The sequence below is a fragment of the Mustela nigripes genome, chromosome 9, assembly GCF_022355385.1.
Source record: "Mustela nigripes isolate SB6536 chromosome 9, MUSNIG.SB6536, whole genome shotgun sequence".
Taxonomy (NCBI): Eukaryota; Metazoa; Chordata; class Mammalia; order Carnivora; family Mustelidae; genus Mustela; species Mustela nigripes.
This window is the reverse complement of record NC_081565.1, coordinates 78,134,924-78,144,332: the sequence shown is the minus strand read 5'-3', so window position 1 is coordinate 78,144,332 and position 9,409 is coordinate 78,134,924. Positions and strand designations below refer to the sequence as shown.

Genomic DNA, 9,409 nt, shown 5'->3' with positions numbered 1-9,409 from the left:
ATTGTTAGTGTATAAGAAAGCCACTGATTTATGCACATTGACTTTGTATCCTGCCATGTTGCTGAATTACTGTATGAGTTCTAGAAGTTTTGGGGTGGAGTCTTTTGGGTTTTCCATATAAAGAATCATGTCATCTGCGAAGAGAGAGAGTTTGACTTCTTCATTGCCAATTTGGATACCTTTTATTTCTCTTTGTTGTCTGATTGCTGTTGCTAGGACTTCTAATACTATGTTGAACAAGAGTGGTGAGAGTGGGCATCCTTGTCGTGTTCCTGATCTCAAAGGGAAGGCTGCAAGCTTTTTCCCATTGAGGTCATGTTTCACTTTAAAGCTATCTTCCCAGAATATAATGGGAGGAAGGGCTATCATCACATGGCAATAAAGTTTCCTGTAATTATAATCTCATTATCAAGGAGAAAACATTAATGCTCAATATGCTTTTAATTTAATGCCAATTTTCACACATGAAGACACATCATAGTTTCTGGACAGTTAAGACAACAAGAGAAGACGTTGCAAATTCTGAAATAGTCACTGAGAAATTAAACTAACTTCAAGAAATTAATCGGACGCCTGGGTGACTCAGTGGATTAAGCCTCTGCCTTCGGCTCAGGTCATGATCTCAGGGTCCTGGGATCAAGCCTCACATCGGGCTCTCTACCCAGTGAGGAGCCTCCTCCATCCTTGTCTCTCTCTGCCTGCCTCTCTGCCTACTTGTGGTCTCTGTCTGTCAAATAAATAAATAAATAATAATCTTTAAAAAAAATTTTAAAAAGACCCATAGAAACAGTAGAATGGTGGTTGCCAGGAGCTAAGGACAGGGAAACTGGGGAGATGTTGGTCAAAGGGTACAAACTTGCACTTACAATATAAATAAATTGTGGGGGATATCATACACAGCATTGTGATTACAGTGAACCAAACTGTATTTGTAAGTTGTTAAGAGACTAGATCTTGGGGTACCTGGGTGGCTCAGTGGGTTGGGCCTCTGCCTTCGGCTCAGGTCATAATCCCAGGGTCCTGGGGTCGAGCCCCACATCGGGCTCTCTGCTCGGTGGGGAGCCTGCTCCTCCCCCTGCCCCCCTGCCCCTGCCGCCTGCCTCTCTCCCTACTTGTGATCTCTGTCAAATAAATAAACAAAATCTTAAAAAAAAAAAAAAGGAGACTAGATCTTAAATGTTCTTGTCACAGAAAAGGAATGATGACTATGTGACTTGATGGTGGGGTTAGCCTTGGTGGCAGTCATATGGCAATACAAGTGTATCAAATCAATACACGTACACCTTAAACTTGTACAATGTTATATGTCAATTATAGCTCAATTTAAAAAAAAGAAAATAGGCAACAAGTGTTGAGGGAAAATTTTATAAAAGAGATTATTTTTAAAGTACATATATTTTTTTTAAGATTTTATTTATTTATTTGACAGACAGAGATCACAAGTAGGCAGAGAGGCCAGCAGAGAGAGAGGAGGAAGCAGGCTTCCTGCCCAGCAGAGAGCCTGATGGGGGGCTCGATCCCAGGACCCTGGGATCATGACCTGAGCCGAAGGCAGAGGCTTTAACCCACTGAGCCACTCAGGTGCCCCTAAAGTACATGTATTTTAATCATTATTTATATACTGTTTTCTTCCCTTTAAAATTAAATAATGTGGATGGAAACAACAGACTCCACAAACAAATAGTTTCTGGACAGTTCAGACAACAAGAGAAATATTTGTAACATATGCCAAAAACAATACAGCATTTAATCACAACACAGATTTAGAAAGGCAAATCACTTGTCACCCTATCTCAAGGAAGTCAAGTAATTAGGTGATGTCTTACTTATTTATTGCTGACTAACAAATTACCCCCAAATTTAGCAGCTTAAGCCATCATTTATTACCTCACAGTTTTTGTAGGTCAGGAATCCAGGAGCAGCTTATCTGGGTGATTCTGGTTTGGGTCTCTGCACTCATTTGCGAAAGCTGTCATAACAAAATACCATAGATTGAGTAGCTCAAATAATAGAAGCTTATTTTCTAATGGTCTGGGGCCTAAAAGTCTAAGATCAAGGTGCTTACAGGGTTGGTTTTCTCTGAGGCCTTTCTCCTTGGCTTGTGGATGGCCACCATTTCCATACTATTTCACATGGCCACCCCCTGTGCACACCGACCTTGCTGTTTCTTTCTTTTTTTAAAAGATTTTATTCATTTGACAGATCACAAGTAGGCAGAGAGGCTGGCAGAGAGAGAGGAGGAAGCAGGCTCCCTGCTGAGCAGAGAGCCCGATGCGGGGCTCCATCCCAGGACCCTGGGATCATGACCTGAGCCGAAGGCAGATGCTTTAACCCACTGAGCCATCCAGGCGCCCCTGCTGTTTCTTTTTGAGCGCAAATCACCTCCTCTTATGAGGATACCACTGGGATTAGATTAGATTCCATCCTAATGGCCTCATTTTAATTTAAGGGCCTCTTTGAAGGCCCTCTCCAAATGCAGTCACCTATTGAGGTAATGGGAATTAGGACTTCAACATATGAATTTTGAGGAGACACAATTAAGTCCACAACAATCTTTCACGAGGTTGTAGACAGCTGTTGACGGGGGCTGCCGTTGCATCTGATAGACTGGCTGGGGCCGGATGACCTTCCAAGCTCCCTCCTGTGGTTACTGGAAGGCCTCACAGTTCCTTGTTGGCTAATAGCTAGGGATTTCAGTTCCTGCCATGGGGGCTCCTCCGAAGGCAAGCCAACTGATGTCATGACATGGCCACTGGCTTCTCCCAGAGCTAGTGATCTTAGAGGGAAAGGGGGAGAGGGAGAAAGAGCACCCAACAGGGGATATTCAGTCTTTTTACAATCTAATTTTAGGACCATCACTTCTGCATATTCTATTAGTCAGGCTGACCAGCCCTGGTAAAATGTGGGAGAGGACCATACAAGAGTATGAATACCAGGAGATGGAATCGTTGGTGGTCATCTTTGAGGCTGGCTACCATAGTTGTACCAAAAAAAAAACCTCATGTATTCTGGGGCACCTGGGTGGCTCAGTGGGTTAAACCTCTACCTTCAGCTCAGGTCATGATCTCAGGGTCCTGGGATCAAGTCCCACATCGGGCTCTCTGCTCAGCGGGGAGCCTGCTTCCCCCCCTCCCCTGCCTGCCTCTCTGTCTCTCTCTGTTAAATAAATCAATAAAATATTTAAAAAAAATTCATGTATTTGAAAAAATTTGTGTATTTATGTTACTTAAAGTATTCTGATCAGTTCATGGAATATGACATTAAAGTATTTTTAGTGACTGTGATAAAGATTATGCTTTCTGGGGCTGAGTTATTTTTACCAAAGAGACTTTTGAAGTTCTTTGTCAAACAAATTTGTAAATGTTGTGAAGATTAGTGCCCTCAGGTGTATCTTAAATCTTAGTAGTCAAGTCCAGCCTCTAATGCTAAAATGCCTATGTTTTTTGTTTTTTAGGTTTCAATAAATTTAAATCAATATTATTGGGATGTGATTTACATATAATAAACTCTAAGTATTTAAAAGTATAAACTTCCAGCTACAAAATAAGTAAGTCACAGAGATAAAAAGTGCGGAACAGGGAATTTTAAAATATAATAAATTTTAAAAAGTATACTTCAGTGAGTTTTGACAAGTGTATATTCTGTGAAACCACTACCGTGATCAATATCCAGAACATTTCTGTCACCCCCCAGAAGTTCGCTCTATCAGGCAAACACTGATCTGCTTTCTGTCAGTATAGTTTAGTTTATATTTTCTAGAATATCTTACTGATCCTGTTTCTGTGGACCAAGAGTCTTGAGTCTTAGTCCAATATTTTCAAAACCAAGTTTGAAATATCCAGCAGGGTATACTGTTAGAAGTTCCAACTCTGTAAGTGCCAAGTGGATTTTTTCCCATTTTATTCATCAAGAACTTATAGGAAGAACTTATAGGATGTCTATCACGTGCTAGGTAGGTATGCAAAGTGGGGTTCCGGCCTCAATTCACTGAGTAGTAGAGTCAACAGATACGGTACAAAAATTAAGCATCACCATTCTGTGACAGGAGTATAGGGAAGAATGGTGGTTTAGAGGGCGTGGTGGTGTACTCTGCAGGCGTGAGAGTAGGGACCTCTACAGGGAAGACTTCCTGATCAGTAGGCTTGACAGGGAGGGGTTCACCAGGTGAGGTAACAGGAACTGTTGGGGGAAATATTTTCAGTGAAGCAAAAAACATGTACAAAAGAAGTACATGAAACAGCTGTGGTAATTAAAGTGGCTAGGCATTCAAAGATTGCAAGGGTTAATCATGAATTCCAAATATGATGAAACTACAGTTATTAAGGTTTCCAGTTTTCTCTCCCCGTGTGCCTTTGTCCCTTTCCCTCTCCTGCCCTCCATGGAGATCTTTTTCTGTCTCTACAGTTGGAGATGTAGGGGAGGGAGGGGGGGGAGAGAGGGCCCGACAGGTGAATGGATGAATAATAATGAGGAGGAGAAGGAGGAGAAACAACTAGTATTTTTTCAGTGTGCCCTTTGGCCAGACCCTAGTCTAAGCCTTTTATATGCACTGACTCATGTAATCTTCACGACTACGTGAAGCAGATGTTTTTCCCATTTTACATAGGAGAAAGCTGAAGAACAGAGATTGAACACATTGCTCAAGTTCTCGTAACTTGTCAATGCCAGAGTCAATATTCAGATTCAAGCAGCTTATACTGCTTATATATAAATCATACACACACACACACACACACACACACACATACACATATAGAGATGGTGATATAATTTAATATAAGGAATTGGCTCACATGATTATGGGGCCTGATGAGTCCCAAGCTCTGCAGCTGGCAAGCTGGGGTGCCCAGGGATGGTCTATCTCCCGACGGAAGGCTGGCAGGCTCAAGGCTCAGGAAGGGCCAATGTTTCCCTTTGAGTCTGAAGGTGGCAAAAAAACCCATGTCTCAGCTTCAAGGTAGCCAGGCAGAAGGAATTCTCTCTTATTCAGCATTTTTTGTTCTATTTAGACTTTTAACTGATGGGATGAGGCCCACCCATGTTAGGGAAGGCAACTGCTTTATTCAGTCTATTGATTCAAAACATCAGAGACCAGAAACACCATCCAACACATCCCTGCTCATGTCTGACCAGATGTCTCGGTGCCTGTGGCCCAGTCAAGCTGACACAAAACTATCACAAGGACTAGGGGCGCCTGGGTGGCTCAGTGGGTTAAAGCCTCTGCCTTCGGCTCGGGTCATGATCCCAGGGTCCTGGGATTGAGTCCCATATCGGGCTCTCTGCTCAGCAGGGAGCCTGCTTCCCTTCCTCTCTCCCTGCCTGCCTCTCTGCCAGCTTGTGATCGGTCTGTCAAATAAATAAGTAAAATCTTTAAAAAAAAAAAAAAAGAGGGGCTAGAACATTTCTTTAGAAGCCGTACCAAGGCAAAGGCCACGGAAAGTTAATTCTCATCTGCAGGATGACAAAATTGAAGTAGATGACTTTGAAGCTTCTTCCTCAAAGTTCTGTTATTTCCTCAATCTGAGGTTTCAAATCTGAGTAAATGGGAGCATTAAGAGAAATGAGTAACATAAGAAGGTTTGGAGGGAAATGGTATCTTGTTATTCACTAGTCGTGTGGAAAACTACTTATTCACAAGATTTTTAATTCTCTAGGAAACGTTACTGGTATTCTACAAGCGGTTACTGAAACTGCTTGTTTTATTTGCTTTCCTTGTATTGTTGGGGGCATGATTTATTATTAGGTCCTTTGGAGAAAAATTTTTCCTTCAATCAGAAGTACGTGCAAAGGAGCTGGTGCAGCCACTCTGGAGGACAGTATGGCGGGTCCTCAAAAAGTAAACAATAGAGCTGCACTACTGGGGATTTACCCAAAGGATACATAGTGCTCTGAGGGGACATCTGCACCCCAATGTTTATAGCAGCAATGTCCACAATAGCCAGATCATGGAAAGAGCCCGGATGTCCACTGACAGATGAATGAGTAAAGAAGATGTGGTTCATATATACAATAGAATATTACTCAGCCATCAGGAAAATAAAATCTTACCATTTGCAATGACATAGATAGACCTAGAGGGTGTTTTCCCAATCAGAGAAAGACAATTATCATATGATTTCACTCAAATGTACAATTTAAGAAACAAAACAGAGGAACATAGAGAAAGGAAAGGAAAAATAAAATAAGATGAAATCGGAGGGGCAGACAAACCGTGAGAGACTCTTAACTACAGGAAATAAACAGGGTTGCCAGAGGGAAGGGTTTGGAGGGATGGGGTAACTGCGTGACAGGCATTAAGGCAGGCATGTGATATAATGAGCACTGGGTGTTGTATGCAGCTGATGAATCACTGAACTCAACCTCTGAAACAATAATACACTATATGTTAATTAACTGAATTTAAATGGAAAAAAAAAAAAAGAAGAGGTGGTCAAGGTATGAGTTAAAAATCCTAGACTAGGGGCACCTGGGTGGCTCAGTGGGTTAAGCCTCTGTCTTCGGCTCAGGTCATGATCTCAGCGTCCTGGGGTCGAGCCCCGCATTGGGCTCTCTGCTCAGTGGAGAGCTTGCTTCCCCCCTCTCTCTCTGTCTGCCTCTCTGCCTACTTGTGATCTCTCTCTGTCAAATAAATAAATAAAATCTTAAAAAAAAAATCCTAGACTTAAAAAAAAATATGTCCTAGACTATATGGTGCTATGGAAGCCGAACGAAGTCAGTCAGGAACGAAAGGATGAGGGCAAGACTGTTTGTTCCAGAGAGGTTAAGACTGATGAGATTGGGAAAAGCCTATCAGATTTGGTGATTAAGATACTGAGCTTGGTTGGGCGCCTGGGTGGCTCAGTGGATTAAGCCGCTGCCTTCGGCTCAGGTCATGATCTCAGGGTCTTGGGATCGAGTCCCGCATCGGGCTCTCTGCTCAGCAGGGAGCCTGCTTCCCTCTCTCTCTCTCTGCCTGCCTCTCTGTCTACTTGTGATTTCTCTCTGTCAAATAAATAAATAAAATCTTAAAAAAAAAATGTTTCTATCAGTGTTCAGCAATTTGAGGACTGAGCAGAGGAGGTGGAGGGCTGGGAGGAATAGGAGGGGCCTGTCTGGTACTTGCGTTTGAAGGTTTAAATGGTGCCAAGGGGTTTAAGGATTGCAGCTTGTTAGGAAAAAACACCATTGACATATCTGACTCTGGGATTTTGTTTCAGAGAGGAGGCAAATGAAGTGAGAAGGCCAGCAGAGGAGTCCGAAGAGGGTTTTCCAAGTGTGATCCGTGTTTCAACTTGGTAAGTATGTCAGAGCCACGCCAGGCTGTGCTGATCTTAATATCTTCCTCTACTAAATCATCATCGATACTTGACTTTGATCAGCTTCAGTCATTAGGGCTCTAGGCTGGGTATTTTTTGTCCCCCCCAACCCACCCCCCCAGCGCCACTCTCCATCTGTGACCTGGGAGACTGACCTGTCAGGTCAGATAACTTCAGTGAGTTATCCTGTACTCTGGCTTCAGTTTGATTTGGCTGCTAGGGGCCACACGTGTCGGACGGGAGGGAGGGGAAATGGGAGGGAGATGTTTATTCCTCTGGTTCCCTTCCTGCAGAGACGTCTCACTCTCTCCCCTTCCGGCCTCCAGGTGGTAAGAACACCCAGCCTCTTAGCCCTTTGTGATTTCTCTGTACTGTGCCACACCTTTGAAATTGCCTGTGTTACTTACTCTGCATATGCTTTACTTCCTCAAATTACCGGAGTTGAATGTTCCATCTGGAGCCTGTCTGACACAAGTTTTATATAAGATTTCATTATAAAAAGTCGTCATCACTAAAAAGATGCTTGGAACCAGTAGGCTAGGACAGAGGTTGGCAAACTTCCTCTAAAGAACCAGATAGTAAATATTTTTGGTTGTGCAGGTCATACAGTATCACACAATGTCCCCCACTCCCAGACTCTGCTGTTTTAGAGAGAAAGCACCCAGGGATGTTAAATAAATAAAGGAGCATGACTGTGTTTCAATAAAGCTTTATTTACAAAGATCAGGAGTGGGTTTTCCTTTTGCCCTATACCGGCTGCAGTTTGACGGATCCTAGATCTGTAACAAGCAGTCTTTTGTCCAGTCTAGGAGAGTGGTTCTCAATCTGGGAAGATTTTGCCCCCTGGGGGATGTTTGGCAATGTCTGGAGACATTTTTGATCATCACAGCTGGAGGAAGGGGATACCACTAAGTTTTCTACACAGGGCCACTCCCCACAACAAACAATTAACTCTGCCTAAAACACCAGCCTTCCTGAGGTTGAGAAATTTGGTCTTGCGGTTGAGTAGATTGTCAGTTTGCTTACCGTGTCAAATGTAACTCAATGAAAAGAATCACAGAATTAATTCTATAGCTGTTTTTTTTTTTTTTCCCCTGGCTCCAATTTCAACGTTCTTTTACAGTACTTCTTAGAAAACAGATACACTGCGTTTAAAGGAAATGTCATGGTGTCCTCACCAAATTTTTCATCCCTCAAATCATTAGGCATATTAATCTACCTGAACTTAATCTTTTTGCTCCTAAGTGTCTTTTGGATAGGTAGTGAAAGTGTTTATGCCTCTCTGAGCAAAATTGTATCTGTCTATGTATCCTGAAGCTTTGTCTTGGATTTCCTTGGCTTGCTAGTGAAGAGCAAGGTCGTCTGGTGAAAGGGTTACATTTGGTCCAAAGGAATAATTATGAACGTGGTGTAAGTTTGTAGGTGGGTGGCGGTCAGGCAGAACAGCGGAGCCTGAGAAAGAAGGTGTGTTGTCTTTGTGTGCAAGTCAGCGGGTGGGCTAGTGCAGAGAGAGGCCATTAATGAAGGTCTCAAGAGTTCGGAGAGGTGGGCTGTTTTATTCACAGGGAAAGGGAAGGAAAATGACAGTTGGGAAAATGAATGGTTAGGAAAGGGATAGGAGGGGAATGTGGCCCTGAGCTGGTTCTTACGATTATAATCATCCAGGCCTCTGTGTTTCAGACTGACCACCTTAACATTTCAAAAGCAGAGGGAGGGATAAATCTGACATGACTTATTGTACTGTGAGTTTTAAATGAACCTATATATTATCCCCAAACTACTAAACCAGAGCAGAATTGCAACCCTTGTATTCCTTGAACTGAACTGATACTTCTTTTGGCTAATGTCCTTGTTTAATGACAGAACACAGATTTTGCCCCCCCCTCCCCCACATTGTCAATTAGTGGACAAGTTGAAGACAAGGACACATGAGTTCTGTGTCTGGGTGACATCATAATTTTGATCAGGGGAACAGCCTGGCAGTGGCCTTGAAGAGATGCTTAACTTTTGGAAATCACTTTTTTATTGCAACCAAAGCTATTAGGTTTAAAGGTCCATAAAGATGAGATAAACAGTCATGAAGGCCTTTGAAATTCATGCACAGTGTGTTAAAG

The 9,409-nt window shown here is 42.7% G+C and overlaps 1 protein-coding gene across 1 annotated transcript in view; it reads left to right on the top strand.

The window, feature by feature from the left end:
• TMC1 (transmembrane channel like 1) overlaps positions 1 to 9,409 on the top strand; it is a 384,878-nt gene that overhangs the window by 203,997 nt on the left and 171,472 nt on the right. Inside the window, exon 3 of the mRNA XM_059411859.1 lies at positions 7,197 to 7,274. The gene's annotated coding sequence lies outside the window, so the exon portion shown is untranslated. The remainder of the gene's footprint in view (positions 1 to 7,196; positions 7,275 to 9,409) is intronic.